General features: G+C 42.5%; 1 long non-coding RNA gene across 1 annotated transcript in view; it reads left to right on the top strand.

Moving 5' to 3' along the window:
- The first annotated feature begins 3,303 nt into the window (after positions 1 to 3,303).
- The window catches only part of LOC141569975 (uncharacterized), a 50,887-nt gene continuing 38,166 nt past the window's right edge, over positions 3,304 to 16,024 (top strand). The window contains exon 1 of the long non-coding RNA XR_012493730.2: positions 3,304 to 3,625. This is a non-coding gene — a long non-coding RNA (uncharacterized LOC141569975). The remainder of the gene's footprint in view (positions 3,626 to 16,024) is intronic.

Raw genomic sequence — 16,024 nt, 5'->3', positions numbered from 1 at the left:
CAATCAGTTACATCATTTTCTGTATTTACCCTTCCAGGATTTTTCTTATACACGTATGTGTGTATTTTTTAGAAAATAGAATCACATGATACAATCTGATTTTCAACCTGCTTTTTTCACTTACTATATTGTGAACAGCTTTCCATGTTAGCATGTTAATGACTATACATACTCCTACGCCACTGTGTATAAAGGCACCAGGATAACTACCTCAGATTTTCCCAAGGAACCTGTAAGCACGAGTTTGTTAATTGCATCTATGGGCATCTTTTGAACGTTGTACTGGAAATGCATGAGTGTGTGCATGCTTGTGAGTATGTGTGTTTGTGTATGGCCTGTTTAAAGCCATAGTAAAAACCACAGATATATCTAGCACTTTGTGCTTTACATAAGTTAATTTATTTACTTGTAGACACTCAAAATACAGGTACTATTATTATCACCATTTGACAAATGAGGAAACTTACCCAAGGTCAGACACCTAGCATGCGTCAGAGTCAAGATTCAATCCAGGCAATCTGGCTCAAGCCTATGTTCCTGACCACCACACTGCCAATAATGGTTCCCCTTATTTGGTTTCACACACTGGCTCTTTGGTTCCATAACTGGGAGGGCCTATAGGAACATCCAGTCCTAGAAAGAAAAATCTTAGTATGACAAATGTGAAGTCCAGAGATTTTACTTTCCCATTAGGTCACCGGTAAGTTCATTACATAGTTTGATACCCATCCATGCAGCTATTCTCTCTCTGGTTTTCTCTATCTTTTCTCCACTGTCCCCGCATTTTTTCCTACCTTTTCTGCCCTTCCTGCACGGTAGGACCCCATAAAGACGGTCCCTAGAGGAGGCTTAAACCCTTCAGAGTGAAATAGCTACACAAAGAACCACCCTTTCTTTTATTACCATTGATATCTGTCAGACAGAACAGTCACTTTCCTCCATTTTACCAGACATCCTCCCAGGAAGGGCTGGGAGGGGGCCTTGGGGAGGAAGAAAAGGAGGGGGTAAGGGGGAAGAAAACCCCCATCCTGCCACAACACAGAGCCTCGGATTTTGCTCTGCTTTGATGCTAACGTCTCTGATTCTCCCTGGTTCGTTCTGAAGTTTGGGGGTAGGGTAGGGAGGAGAGTCTGCGCGGTGCCGGGCCTCCAAGCTATGGCATAGCTCTGAGAACCGGTAGATGAGGAGCCTAGAACGGACACCCCTCTTGCCCGCCCTCCAAGAAATAAGTGGTGATCTTAGGTGAGGCTCTTGTTAGAGCTGACTGGCTGAAGGTTTGTGTAGGGCAAACTCAAGGTCTCTTTCTTCCGCTTTGATATTTCTTATAAATGTAATTTCTCATGTGATAAAGTCGTCTGGACTTTCCAATGGGTCTGCGATCGTCTGATTAAACTGCTGAGGTAAAATATCTTTTCTTTTTTTAAAATTTCCAATCATTGCAGACCAATACTGTTTAAAAGCACAACAAATTCCTGGAAGAAGGAAAAAAGACAAAGGACTAATAGGAAAACATGAAATTAGAAAATAAACATATATGACGCCAGCCCCATTTTTTATTATTAGATTCAATAAACATTATTCAATTGCTAAAAAACTTTCTGCATACGTACTGTCAATTTCTGTGCTTATCTTGCTGTGGTCCACTAACAGTTTGCAGACCTACCTTGCATGGTCCTTGGATTGCCCTTTGAGCAGCATCAATCTGGTTTACTCATTTCTTTTCTGCCTGAGAAATTTAATACATTTGTTCATTCATTCTCTGAATAAACATTTATTAAGCACCTGTTATAGGCCAGACATGTAGGTTGATCCTGACTGTCTCAGCATTTCTGTAACACCATGATTATGTGTTATCATTACATAATTACTTTGCAATAGTCATGTAATACATCGCTAAAATGTGATGTTCACTGTAATAACATTGAAAAGAAAAATTGTCCCAGATCTGGTCTGGGGCCGACCCTTTCTGTGTGTGATGTAATTCAAAACCTCCTTCTGGGAAGAAAATCAGTGGTCCTGATAAAATGCCTATGCAATTTTCTGATAGATTGTAATGTGGTTAAGACTTGTTCTGGGAAACCAGTTACCCTCACACCACTCTTCTGTCTTCTTCAGTTGACCTTTACCCAGACATGCTTTTATTTCCTATGTCTACTCTAAAAATAATAATCTGGCCAATCCTATCAAGTGTGAATCTTTGAAATGGATTCCTAGAGGCCCCTTCACTGGAAGAAAGGCCTCAATACACTTTGACACATGATCGTATCTAAAGAGGAAGGAAGAAACAATTCTGATGGATTGGTGGAGTTGGTGTGAGCCGGCAACACTGAGCAAGCTTTGTAATATTTCTGAGTCTCAGTTTTTTCATCTATGAAATGGAGAGAATAATACCTCAGGAGGTGGTTGTGAGAATTAGGTGAGATATTGAATGGAAAGGGCATGGTACATAATAAGTGCCCTATAAATGTTTACCATTATTATGATGATGACTGTGGACTCCTGGTCTCCTTGAAGTAAAAGGCCCTGTGGTAGCAGGTTCCTGCTTTGCTCCAAATTATGCTCTGGGCTTTAGCTTGGTCTCGTAGCAATGAGGCGAGAAAGAGCAGACCCACCACAGGCCTCAGGAAAGGGACTGAATGTGGCCACAGGAGCCCACTCCCTCAGGGAGAGGAGGGGACTGCCTGAAGTGAATAAGCCATCCAGGCTTGCCTGTGGGGTAACACTGGCATTTCCCATACTTTTAAAGCTCCTTTTAAGGTAGAGAGGAGGGAATTAAGCTAGAATGAGTCTGGGGCTGATTCTAGCCAACAGACTTACAGCGGAGCCTGGGCCACAGCAGGTGTGAGATCTGGAACCCTGCCAAACCTGTGCTCACCCACAGCTGTGGGACACGGCAGAGCTCTCCTGTGGTTTCAATTCTGTGGCTGTTACTCAGGTACTGTTTATGGGTTGTCCTTTTTCACAACTGTTCTCTTAGCTCTTAGCTTGGAGGGAGGCTGCTGTATTCTGTCTGGTTCTGTTTTCTTCTTTCTACTCTTGGTAGAAGAAGCACATTCGTCATGTAGTGAATAATGTTTCTTCTTCACTCTCGATCTGCTTCTTCAGAGAAAGTGAAGTCCATGTGTAAGAGGCTCTGGGAAAGGTGTGAGGGAGAGATGGAGAATAGTTGGAGGGAGAGCGAGGAGGGGAGATGTGAGTCTGGCCAATGTTCCCAGCCCACATTATATTGTGGAGACTTACAAACTAACCATTCTCTGCCATGGCCCTCTATGGTAAAGGAAGAGGAGGAGGCAGGAGAAAAGAAAAAGCACAGTGTCAGGCAGGTGTTATAGCACTGGTCGCCTGCAGGGCTAATTCTAACTCATGAGAGTTAGAAAATGGTGCCTGCTCTGGGTGTACACAACCCCATGCCAGCCCCCAGAGCTTGGCAGGTGCAGCACAGGCCGGTTTCAGTCTCCACTGTTGCCTCTGCCTAGAGCCTTGTTCAGCGAACAGCCTGCACAACTGTGACCAGCGATCTTGAATGGGGACGACCAGTCCCAAATGCTGTGGAAGATGAGTCCTCACAGGGTACTGAGATAAGTGAAGAAGTAAAACCTGTCCTTGCTTATGACTACAATGTCTGGTGAGTGTATAGATACAGTCCATTTCCAGACATAAAGCCTTATTACTGGGCAATCACTCTTGCTCATCGAGTGCAACTCTGTACTTTCTCCATTAAGGCATCAGTCAAACCTTGCATAATCTAGTGCACTTCTTGTTCCACCGTACTTGGACTCTGTCCCTCTTTCCTCTCCTGCATTTCTTCCTTTGGACTCCCCAGGAAGTGGCTTCCTGAACTTCAGAATGAAATTTCTAACCTCAACCTTTTTGCTGCTAATATTCACTACTTCATACAGGAAAACTCTAATGCCTTATTCTGCTAAAAGAATCTTTTTTTCCTTTTCCCCCCTTCTTATCAAATGACACCTCTTTTAGAAAAAAAGGAAAAAGAAGTCATGAGGGTAAGGAAACATGAAAGTGGAGAAAATCCTGCCTAGTCACACACAATTTTTTTTGCTTTAATTCACTTTTTTTCCCTTGGGGAGAATGTCTAAAACTTTCATCAGATTCTCAAATGAGTCCATGACCCTAAAATTTCAAGAGCTGCTGCTATAAAATGATTTGGGAAATTCAAACAAAAAGGGCATAGAAAGTTCAGGGAGGGTTTATTAAATTGATTTTATCCCACTGCCTGATTTTCAGTGGATTATCTATCTCTTTTAGGCATGAACACCGCTGTTTATTATCCCACCTGGCTTGGATGGCTCCCAGAATCACATTATTCTAACTGCCATCTAGCACGCATCTTCAGCCCCTCATTCTCCATATGTCACCAGAGTTGTGTTCGTAAAACACATCTTTCATCTTATCTCCACCCAACTGCAAGCAGCTCACACATTGGAGTTAAACTCCTCCATCTGACTCACCCGACCCATCTGACCTTATCTTGCTCTGTTCTCTTGCCAGAGCTCCATGCCAGCCACGCTGGTCCATATATTACCCACAACATGGTCCATATATTACCTCTAGGTCGTCACTCATAATCTCCTGTCACCCCTTTCTAGAGATTCTTCCCATTGTTTAAGGCCAGCTCTTCTGAAGCGGGGTGTCTTGCTTCTGTGTTCACAGCACCCCGTTTTCCCCATCACAGACCCCATGACTATGTGCTGTAACTCTTTCCTGCCCTGCCCATTTCTCTCAGTGGTCTGTGACTTTTTTAAGAAAAGGGCCTGTGTCTGGCAATGTTCTTATAGTATTGCCTGGAACTTAGCATGTGATTAATAAATGTTGGATAAACGAAGCTTTCACTGACAATGGGAGTGCATTTTGATCCTGTAGTCCCCCAAGCTTCTATTGTATTTATTGTGTCTACCAGTGACTGATGATCAGAATTATTGGGAGTTCTTATAAAATGCAAATTCTAAGAGCTCTGTTACAGCTCACTGAATCAGAATCTGGAGGAGTGGGATCCAGAATCTGTATTTTTTACAAATTTCTCCAGGTGATTCTGATATAAAGTTTGCCTTTTATCTGCAGTTCTCAAACTTTTTGGTCTTGGGACCACTTCATACACTTAAAAATCATTAAAAAAAAAACCTAAAGCTTTTGTTGATGTGAGTTGTTGCTATTAATAATAACCAAATCAAAATTACAACAGATAAATTACTTATATGACAAAATATTTAAATATCAATTTACTTAAAGTAACAACAATAAACTCATTAAATGTTAGCATAAGTAACACATTCTTAAATGAAAAATGACTGTATTTTCCTAAACAAAAAATGTTGGTGAGAAGAGTGTCTTTGTTTTATATTTTTGCAAATCACCTGAATGTCTAAAAATAATGATAGCTGGATCTCATACCTGCTTCTGCATTCAATCTGATGTGATCTGCAGTGTGTAGTTTTGGATGCAATATATGAAAAAAATTTGGCTTTACGCATATATGTAGTTAGAACACAGAGAAGTATTTTAATAGCTTTTTCAGATAATTGTGGATATTTTCTCTGATAGTACTCCAAAACTTGACGTTATAGTTTCTTATAGGTTCGTTGTAATGTGGAATCTGAAACCCCATCAATGAACTTTTTGAACTCTGGTTACTTGTAGAGAATGAGTGAAATAGACAAGTAAGACCTTAGTATTATTGTGAAAATAGTTATGACTTCATGGTCCCCTGAAAAAGCCTTGGGGTTCCTGGATCACACTTTGAGAAACATTGCTATATTCTACAACATTCAGCACTTGTTCTCAAATGGTTTTATATTAATTCATTCAACAAATATTTGTTGAGTGCTATGTGCCAGGCAGTGTTCTTAGCATTTGGGGTTCTAAAAGTAACTGATCCACAACCAAATTGTTGAAGACTGAAGTCCCAGTTTCAAGGTTGCCTCTCGAGAACCTAATTTCAGGGCTGCTGCTCGGCCATTTGGCTCTTTTGAGTACATTAGAAAAAGTCATTTCCTCTGAAGAGACACATTTCATGGGCACACACCTTTGCAGACAGATCCCCCCTCCTTCAGGTGGACATAACCCTATACTGGACAGAGAGCTTGGTAAGAAGAGCCTGGGCAGAATTATGGCGACCGCTCACTGATCGGTGGAGCACTTTTATACAATAAACAACTTATGCAACTGCTCATGGTAGCCTTACATGTTTTATATTTCTTTTGTTCTCTAAATGGTGAGCCTCAGAGCCAGAATTTAAATGCAGGCAATGGGGCTTCAGAAGGCTCCAATAAGTCTATGGCCTGCACCACTAAACTATGCAATTCCTGATGCATAGGAGACTCTCACGAAGTAGCAGAGATGTGGGCATTAGGTGATAATATTACATCTTCTTAGGCTTAACAGACTTCTATTAACAGATTTATACAGACTTGGTAAACTTGGTACTTCCTGAAGACAACCAAAGCGCTAAGCTGAGAAGAACTGAACTTACTTCATAGAGCGACCTATACACAGTTAACTTAAGCACAAATATACATTCAACAACTACAAAGAATGCTGGTCCACTTTGGGTTAATTACCAAACCTCTGTCACTGGGGTATTGATGGACCACTCAGCCAAGTGACATCATTATCTGGGCACTGACCCTGTCTTCAACTGTGTCAAATGCTACTGACGTACAAGTGGATGAGAATTAAGAATAGTCCATTGGATTTATTAATAAATAAATAAATTTGGTAGTGACCTTATCAAGAGCAGTTTTAGCTAAAGGGCGTTGGCAAAATTTCATTGGAATGTGTTCCATAGAGACTTTTCAGTTAAGGTCTAACTGAATGTGAAAGAATGGGGCCTTCATCAGCTATATTTCTATAGATCTTTTTATTTCATTTAGTTATATTTCATTCCTTTGCTACTGCATGAATCTGTGCAAAGGTTTGAAATACAGTTCTGCAGATATCTCGGCTGTAGTTGCTGTCATATGGGGGTGAACACATTCTAGACAGCAGAGTGGTGACACTATCTGGAGTGTGGTGAGCTGAGAATAGTTGGGGTCTAGGGGGAGTCTCTCACCATTTAATTAAAGTTCACAGCTGCAGCCCTTCCTGCACCTGTGTGCAGAGCTCTGTGAAAGCGGGCAACCCAGCAAGTACAGACAGCTTGACCATGACCCGAAGGCCCAAGGATGTGGTTGGTGCGACCTGGGGGAGGGAGTGAAACAGAGAGGGAAAGACAGGTGAATTTTTCAACGCTTCCGAGAACTATCTGAACAGACATTAAAGCTCTACAGGAGGGACCAGGAGGAAACTAAATGAGGCCTGGCAAAATAAGGCTTGGACTGGAGCTTCGTGTGGCCTTGCCATGACCCTCTGCTCTCCCTGGGACAGTGTCTTCAACTATGAAAGGAGGTGACTGGTCTCTATGACTGTGAATGTCCCTTCTGGTGCTCTGTGCTGGTGTCATAGGGCTGCAAGTTTCTTGGATTGAGAGCAATTTTAAAAAACAGAAACAAAAATCTTTTTTTCTCAACTTGTAGGGAAGAGTGTTTCAGAAATGAAGTTTATTTTGGAATCCAATACTGCATACAAAGAATAATAAGATGAAACTCTCTTTTTATTACTTTTCTAGTATGTGTCTTCGAGACTTTTTAAATATTTGACATGCTTTCCTGTGATGTGTTATAAATGTATATCAAAGACATATGGTCTGAAGGTTAAAAGCCCAGTTTTAGCGTCATCAGAAGGATCTGAGTTTAAGTTCTTTCATGGCCATTTGCTAGCGGTGTGACTGAAGACAAATGATATAGCTGCTCCAAAACACTGTTTTCTAACTTATAAATTGGGGATAACACAAATAATTGTTCCATGAATTTTTGTGGGGATTGTGTGAGACAAATGAGTGTTAAGAGCTTAGCCTTGGGTCTGGCACATAGTATGCATTCATTAGCTGCTTTCACCACCATCACCATCACCATCACCATCACCATCACCATCACCATCACCATCACCATCACCACCACCACCTGTGAAGCAGGACAAGGCAAAAAGAATCAGCCCGTTTTACAGACAGGGAAACCAGGGTCCGTATTCAACTGGCAAGATACAGGAGAACTGAGCCCCACCTAGCTCATCAATTAAGCCGTCTTTAGTCAGAAACTCCCTCCCTCCATTGTTAATATAACCACAAAAACATCTAAACTCTCCTTTGGAAGAATGTCAGGGTGAATGAAGGGGCTTCTACTGAGTGGTAGCATCCAAGAGGAGGGAGATGTTCCTTTCCACATGCAACCAGAGAGGAACATGCCAGAAGCAGAGTGTGGCTCTGACACTGTGTGGGAATGTTCTGTCAGACAACATGGAGCTGGGGAGAACCGAGATTGTGCTGTTCTACCCGGCTGGCAGAGCACAGCATCCTACCCTCAATGCAGAGTAATTGGAGGGGATGAAACCTTGGTTTGTTTCCCCTGATATAGCCTGACCTGGAGCTAGAAGTGTTGAAATTGTGTTTTGTTGTGTTTGAGTTTTTACAGCAAGGAGTGATGAATGTGGGTGTGGGAGTGAGAGTGAGGGGAAAACTCTGAGTGTCAGCACTCAGATTGCAGGTTTTAAGAGAAGAAGTTTTTTGCTTATATAATAGCTCGTTCTTGTGTCTACCAATAAAACATACTGATGCTCAATTAAATTTATTCATAAATACCAATAAAATATTTAGATTCACTTTGAGTAATGCCCTACAAATATTTACTCTTTTTATGATAGTGTGGTATAATGATCTACATTTTCCAAGTTTTAAAATTGTAGTATACTGGTTAATAATTTTATTAAAATCCTATAAACTTGAAATGGCAACTATTTATATTACCTAATATTTTATCCCTATCATTTTCAATGTGTAGTTATATTTATGTAGAATTGCAATTAATGTATTATATGTATTTTTTTCACTTAACATTATTTTTGAACAAATTTCCATGTTTCCCATGGTGATATTGATTTTATGGCTAAATATTCCATTCAATGAACAGATGCTGTAAATATCTATGTGCTTTTTGCCTCTATATTATTTATCTGGGGTATCTTCAGAAGGTGTTTATACCTTGATTAGAAGGTATAAATACTTTATAATTCTTTTTTTTTAAATTGGGGAAGGGGAACAGGACTTTATTGGGGAATACTGTGTACTTTTAGGATTTTTCCAAGTCAAGTTGTCCTTTCAAGCTTAGTTGTGGAAGGCGCAGCTCAGCTCCAAGTCCAGTTGCCATTGTTAGTTGCAGAGGGCGCAGCCCACCATCCCTTGCGGGAGTTGAACAGGTAACCTTGTGGTTGAGAGGACGCGCTCCAACCCACTGAGCCATACGGGAGCTCAGCTGCAGCTTAGGTCAAGGTGCAGTGTTCAATCTTAGTTGCTGTGTTCAATTTTAGTTGCAGGGGGCGGAGCCCACCATGCCTTGCGGGAGTCGAGGAGTCCAACCAGCAGCCTTGTGGTTGAGAGGACGCGCTCCAACCAACTGAGCCATCTGGCCACCCAGGAGCTGAGCGGCAGCTCATTGACTTCATTGTAGTTGCAGAGGGCGTAGCTCACTAGCCCATGTGGGAATCAAACTGGCAGCCCCGTTGCCCAGAGCTCGTGCTTTAACCAACTGAGCCACCTGTCCGCCCAATATTTTATAATTCTTATAAAAGTTATTGAACACTCAGCAAATTGACATTGTTTTGGTCCCTCTCAGTTCTTAGTCTCTTTCTAGAATAATAGTCTCCTTTAAAGTTAGCTTTGACTGATAATTTACTAGAACAGTGTAAAGCTCAGAAATAATTCTTACAGGGGAAAAGGACTAACGTAACGTTATTGAACATCTATCAGCAGGCAGTTTTCATCTATCTAGCCAGTATACATGGATTTAGTTAGTAAATGAGAAATATGGGATTTAAACTCTGGCAATCTCATTCCAGAGTTTATGTACTAAACCACTATGACGTTGTATTAAACCTAACTCAATTCCTAAAGAATCCTCTGAGGCATGTGTACTTAACCCCATTTTACAGAGAAAACTTAAGCTGAGAGGGGTTAAATCAAGAGCTCAAACTGAGGTACATATAGGAAGTCAGTGTAAGAAAATTTTCACCCCCAGTCTCAGTTTGCTTGAAACATATAGCTCTTTCAATCTTTATCGATGATCACGGTGATAAGACCTATTTTAGTTTACTCTTAACCCAATGATGAGAATAACAACAGCTCAAGAATGATAATTAATGTCAACTATCACTCAGCTATTATGTCAGAGAGACAATAGTGGCAGGAATAGTAGGGAGCTGCAAAATTCATGCCTCATCTCAAGGGGCTGCTCATCGCAGTGAAGTATTACCATGAAGGACAGCAAGCCCACTAGTTAGCTATTGCTACGTAACAAACTATCCCAAAATTCAGCAGCTTAAAACCATAAACATTTATTATTGTCTATAATCTGTGGATCAGGTGGGTGGTTCTAGTCCTGGCTGGATTCATTCATGCATGTGTGGTCAGCTGGTGGGATAGTTGTGAGTTAGCTTTGTTGACATTGGGTAGGCTCTTTCACATGTCTTGGGCCTTGGCTGGGACAACTGAGACAACTTGTCAATTTGTCTTTGTTTGATATGGTCTCTCAACTTCCAGCTGTCTAGCCCAAGCTTATTCATAGGGAGTCCTGGTAGGTTTCCAAGAAAGAAAGAGAGGCACCCAAGGCCTCATAGGTTCAGGCTCAGAGCTGGCACACTGTCATTTCTGTCATAGGCTATTGACCAAGACAAGTCACAAGGTCGATCCACAGAAAAAGGTCGGGCTATAGACTCCAATCCTTTATGCGAAGAACTGTAGGGGTAACATTGCAAAGTGTGTGGACAAAGGGAGGGTGAAGAATTGAGACCACTTTGCAATCAATCTACTACATCATCTTCCAACTTTTTGGGAAAAGATAGAAATCCAGATCTTTATGTAAGATCTCTTGAGTTTTAAGTATTGTTGTGGGAAAATGACGAGGACGGAGAGACTCAAGTGGGACCCAGAGATCAGGGAGAACACAGCTTTATTACGTTGGTGGGCTCAGCGGGATTATTCCCAAAGACTGAGCACTTACCGGGTTGGGCGCTTTGTTTTATAAGGTTAGGCCTCTGGGTTTGGGGGGATTCGCACTATTGCTATTGCGACGCTAGGGATTGGTTAAATCTGGCCACGGTGCCGGGAGGTCCGTCCCTAATAGCTGTGATCATTCAACATTGTTTTGACGGGGAGGCCTCTAACTATGGTGCCCGCCGGAGACAGCTCTGATTAGAGGGGGATGGAGCTCCTAGCAGGGCCCGCCGGAGACAGCTCTGATTTAATATAGGAGGGGGATGGAGCTCTTAGCGGGCCCGCTGGAGACATCTCCGATTAGAGGGGGATGGAGCTCCTAGAGGGGCCCGCTGGAAAAAACTGTCCTGACAGTATTGTCAACTAATTTACAAACTTTTAAGACAGCGGTGGGCCAACACTCTGTGGGTCAAACTGATCATGTCCGAGTTGGATGTGGTTTGTGGGCTATTCACTTGCAACCTCTCGGTAAATAATTTGTTCATGTTTCCGAGGTTATTGGCAGAGAAGATCTGAACCTGGAGCTTTCTGGACTCTGGATCCATATCCATTCAGCAAACATTTGCATGCCTTCCAAGTGCAAGGCTCTGACAAACAAAGATAAAGAAAGCACAATTCCTCCCCTCAAGGGCTTTCCAGTCATAAGTGGGAGACGGTATGTAAACATTTAAGACATGTGATTTAACGCTACAGATGTTCCTGGGGAAACACTTCTTTCTCACTCCTGATGCTTCCTTCCTGTGAAGGGCATTTGATTAATATAACTCTGGGTCTCTCTCTCTCTCTCTCTGTCCTTTTTATACATTCCACACTTTGGAAATGGAGTGACTGATTTCATTGGTAAATTGAAGAAAAACAACAGGGTATTCTTAGCTCAGTTCTTGTCTGTATTCTCTTGGGCCAGACATGGCCAAGGGAGAGCCCATGTTGTCCTCTGACCCTTTATGCAGGAAGTCCTCCCAGAGCTGGTCGCTCTGCACTGATTTCTCTCTCCACTCCGTGCCCTTGGTGAGCACTGCTGAGAATGGGTGGGAAATCTACCTGATTCTGGTTCAGGAAGCAAGGCCACACTAAGCTATGTCTTCATACTATATACATATGTTTCTACATAATACATACATGCTTCATACATATGTTTGTTAGTAACAACGGTAACATCTTGGCCTCCAGCTTTCTCTTCTATTTTATTTCTTAACTTGTTTAGTACCAGGATAGGGAAGAGAAATGTTATGTATTAGGGGACAGCTTCAGAGGTCTCAATGGTGCTGTGATTATGATTAGAGTATATATGAGACATATATATGTGTGTATATATATACATATATATACATTCTATAGGCTTATATGCATACATGTAGGCTTATATACATATACATACATATATATGTGGCACTGTTAGAGCTCTGACTGTTTGTTTCCTTCAATAGGCTGCTTCCCAGAACTCAACCTTAAGTTTGAGTGTACCTAGATGAGGATAAGAATCTCATATTCAAGCAAAGGAAACAGAAATAGTCTGAACCCAAATAAACGCTGGCATTGAAAACACAGAGCAGCACTTTCTATCACATTACAAAATTACCTCTTATATTTTGACACATACTTTTTCTTTTAGGAATTTCTCTAGCTATCATCTGTTCTGATCCCACTCTAGCTTCTGTTCCAATGTTGTAGCGTCTGTACTTTCATAAGCTACAGGCCTATGTTTCCCAGAAGATGAGTTTGATTTCAAAGGACTCTTTAGGCTGCCTTCTGGGTCTCTGAATTTTGTGAGTTTATTCACCAAAAGGTCCTGAGCACTACCTGGTGGATGTTGTGGAATGCTGGGGACATAATGGAACGTGAAGCTCCATTCTTGCTCTCAGGAGCTGCCATCTCCGAGGGAAATATGAAGCCCAGAGAGTATAGTGAGTGCCGTAATTATGCTAGGGTCCAGGGTTTAGGTCCTGGGGTTCGTAATAAGAGGCTAAGAAAGAAAACTCAGTGAGTACCCCTCTCATTTCTCCTGACAAGGTTCTTGTTTCATAGCGTTTGTTTTTTTCCTGGTAGCGCTCCGTGTCTGTTGTACTGTAAAGACAGAGTGAGAGGAGCCATCCAACGCTGCACATATTTTCCGTCTGTCAAACGTGAGTGGCAGATTGTCAGGTTGTATAGGTCGGGGAACCCATCTTCCTTATGACCCACAGCTAAAAGCTCACCCACTTGCTCTCTTTATTTCTCTTTGCTTTTCCTCCTCCCTATGTGCTGCAGCCAAGATGAGAAGGAACTTAGTCCAATGGAAGGAATTTTATTTCTCTCTAGCAGTTTGACAAGATAAGCTTGAGAGGGAAGCCACATCAAAAAAGGAGGCTGCTGCCACCATTAGGTTTTTGCAGTACATATGAGTCAGTCAGAGCCCTCGTTTCCATGAGGCGCCTGTAGCAAGCTTAGGGACAGTTAATATTTTCCATTCACAAAGGCATCTGTGACCATTTTACGGTATATGTGTAAGAGTCCCCATGACATAACATTACCCATGTCACCTCAAGTTGACAAGTCAATTCTGACCCAAAGTAAACTTTGATCTAATCACTATTGTAACCATCTAGACCAGAGGACAGTATCTGGGAGAGTAAAAGCCATGGAATCTGATAACCTGAATTTAAAACCTTGAATGACCTTGGGCAAGTTATTAAACTTTGCAAATATCAGTTTCCTGCCCTGTAAAACAATAATTTTGTATTGGATGACATAGTAATAATACCTACCTCGTAGTGTAATTAAATTTAAACCAGGTAATGTACTTAGTATATGGGTGGGCCATATGGAGACTCAGTAAAAATGTTGACCTTTGTCATTTCTGGGGCATCCTCAGTCTTGCTGGTGACAGTGAAACAAAAGGGATGGGAAGATGCACCACTGGTCTGAAATAGGTTGCCTGCAGTGCACAGAATGCACTTTGCCCGCAGGGTGTTGAAATGTTTCCCAATCCAGTAAGGTCTTAATAAATTGGATGCAGCCCTCAAACAAACCAGGGCACAGAGCTGCTGTTTTTTCTCATCCTGGAGGCAGCAGGTGGAGGCAGGGCTCCTACTGCCCCATACACCTGGATGGAGCAGGAAGAACCTGGGCAGAATTCCCACTTTTTGAAAATTCGCATTATGTCACTTCTCTTTTACAAAATACCTACATTAGTACCTTCCTTTTGCTAACTGAAAGAAATCCGAAGAGGATTTTTGCTTTTACTGAAAAAAGAGAAAATAGCATTCAGCATGTGTTTGGCAGAATCAACATAGAAGCAGCGGCACTGAGAACAGCGAGAGTAGCGCCCCCAAGCGCCTTCCCCATGAACTACACTCCGCATCTCAGCGACAAGCCCCATAGCTTTGAATGGTATGCGAGCATCTGTTTTATCTCCGTTTATTTTGTGCATCCCTTAGCAAGATGTGGCCTAAGTTAATTGCTTTTTTGCTTTATGCCATTTCGGCCTAGGAAAGGTGTAATGCAGGGACTCTGGTCCCTCTCCCCATGCAAGAACGCAGGATATGGTGAGGCCAAAAAGAAACAACGGAGCCATAGATAAGGGAGTCATAACATTATATTCTCGCTGGTGGCTAGTCGAGACACAGGAAGCAGGAGCCACATGATCTGCAATCCGCAGTCCGCTTCTCTGCCAACCAACCAACACCGTGCTAACTGCAATCCGCCCTTGCTAGCTCAGCCACGGGCAGTTATATCAGTGGCCAATGGCTAACGGGTTACAGATGATGGCCAACTAGTTACAGCTGATGGCCATCTAATAACCGAGCCAGCACCTTTCCACGTAAGGTCGAGAGCCTGGAAACTGCTCTCTGGGACTCTGTCCCCACAAAAGTTTTCATAGGAATGCGGTACTTTTGGGGGAAACTTGTATTTCAAATACTTCAGGCTAAGGCACCAACAGGAGGGAGATGCTCAGAAGCATCTTGATGGTAAGGCTCTGAGAGCAAGTTGGAGAAGCGGCAAAAGGCAGAGAAAACCAGGAGTGAGAGCGGAAATGAAGAAGGTTTGACCCAAATCCTCTCCCTCTGCCCACTTTCCCTGTTTTTCTCACCTCCTTGAATCTGGGCAGGAGAGGCTACCTGGCTGGAACGGGGCTCGGGGCTTTTTTAGGGAAGTGAGTACAGCACACATCTGACCCTTCATTTAGACCCTTATCTACTTGAGGAGAAAACCTCTCGGGAAAGGGATGGGCGCAAGAGTGCACAGAAGTGCTCACTGGAGCTTCTGCTCTTACAAAAGATGGGGATTTTCTCCTGAGCTGATGGCAGCCTTTGTGGGTGCTGGGGGAGGATGGAACTAGCAGCGCTTGAGGGAATGGAACACCTCTCCTCCTCACATTGATTTAGGCTGATTTTCCCTTTTGGACTCTAATAAAAGCCCTGGGAGTGGGTTGCCATGGTTATGCTGGTTTTAACAGGAAATTAGGGCTAAGTGGCTTTCCTCAGGCCATGCAGCTTTTAATGGCTATGTTTGGATTTTTAACTTCTGCTCCTGGGAGATGCTGCTCTGCAAGGGGAAAGGATCACAGACCGTCAAGTCCTGGGGGGCCATTGGAAGGTGGGTGAATTTAATTTGAAAGAATTTATACTTTATTCATAAACAAAAGGTAGAAAAGGGTAGTGGTCAAGTGAAAGGGCTTTAGAGACAGATAATTTCATCTGAATCCCAGCTTTGTCATATACCACCTATGTGATCTTAAGTAAATGACTTAACCACCCTCTCGGAGAAATGGGACCTAAGAGTATACACTTCACAGAACAACAGTGTGAACGCACAGGGTTAAACGAGATGACGTGTGGCCCATGAAAAGCTCCCAGGGTATCTTGGTTCACCAGGTCCTTTCACTCACGTTCTCTCAAGGGCTCCTAGAATAAAGCCTGGCATACCGGTGAATGCCACCCTAATTTTCAA

The sequence above is a fragment of the Rhinolophus sinicus genome, chromosome 1 (genome assembly GCF_057876585.1).
Source record: "Rhinolophus sinicus isolate RSI-liver-muscle chromosome 1, RSI-T2T, whole genome shotgun sequence".
NCBI lineage: Eukaryota > Metazoa > Chordata > Mammalia > Chiroptera > Rhinolophidae > Rhinolophus > Rhinolophus sinicus.
This window is presented reverse-complemented; position numbering and strand designations above follow the sequence as displayed.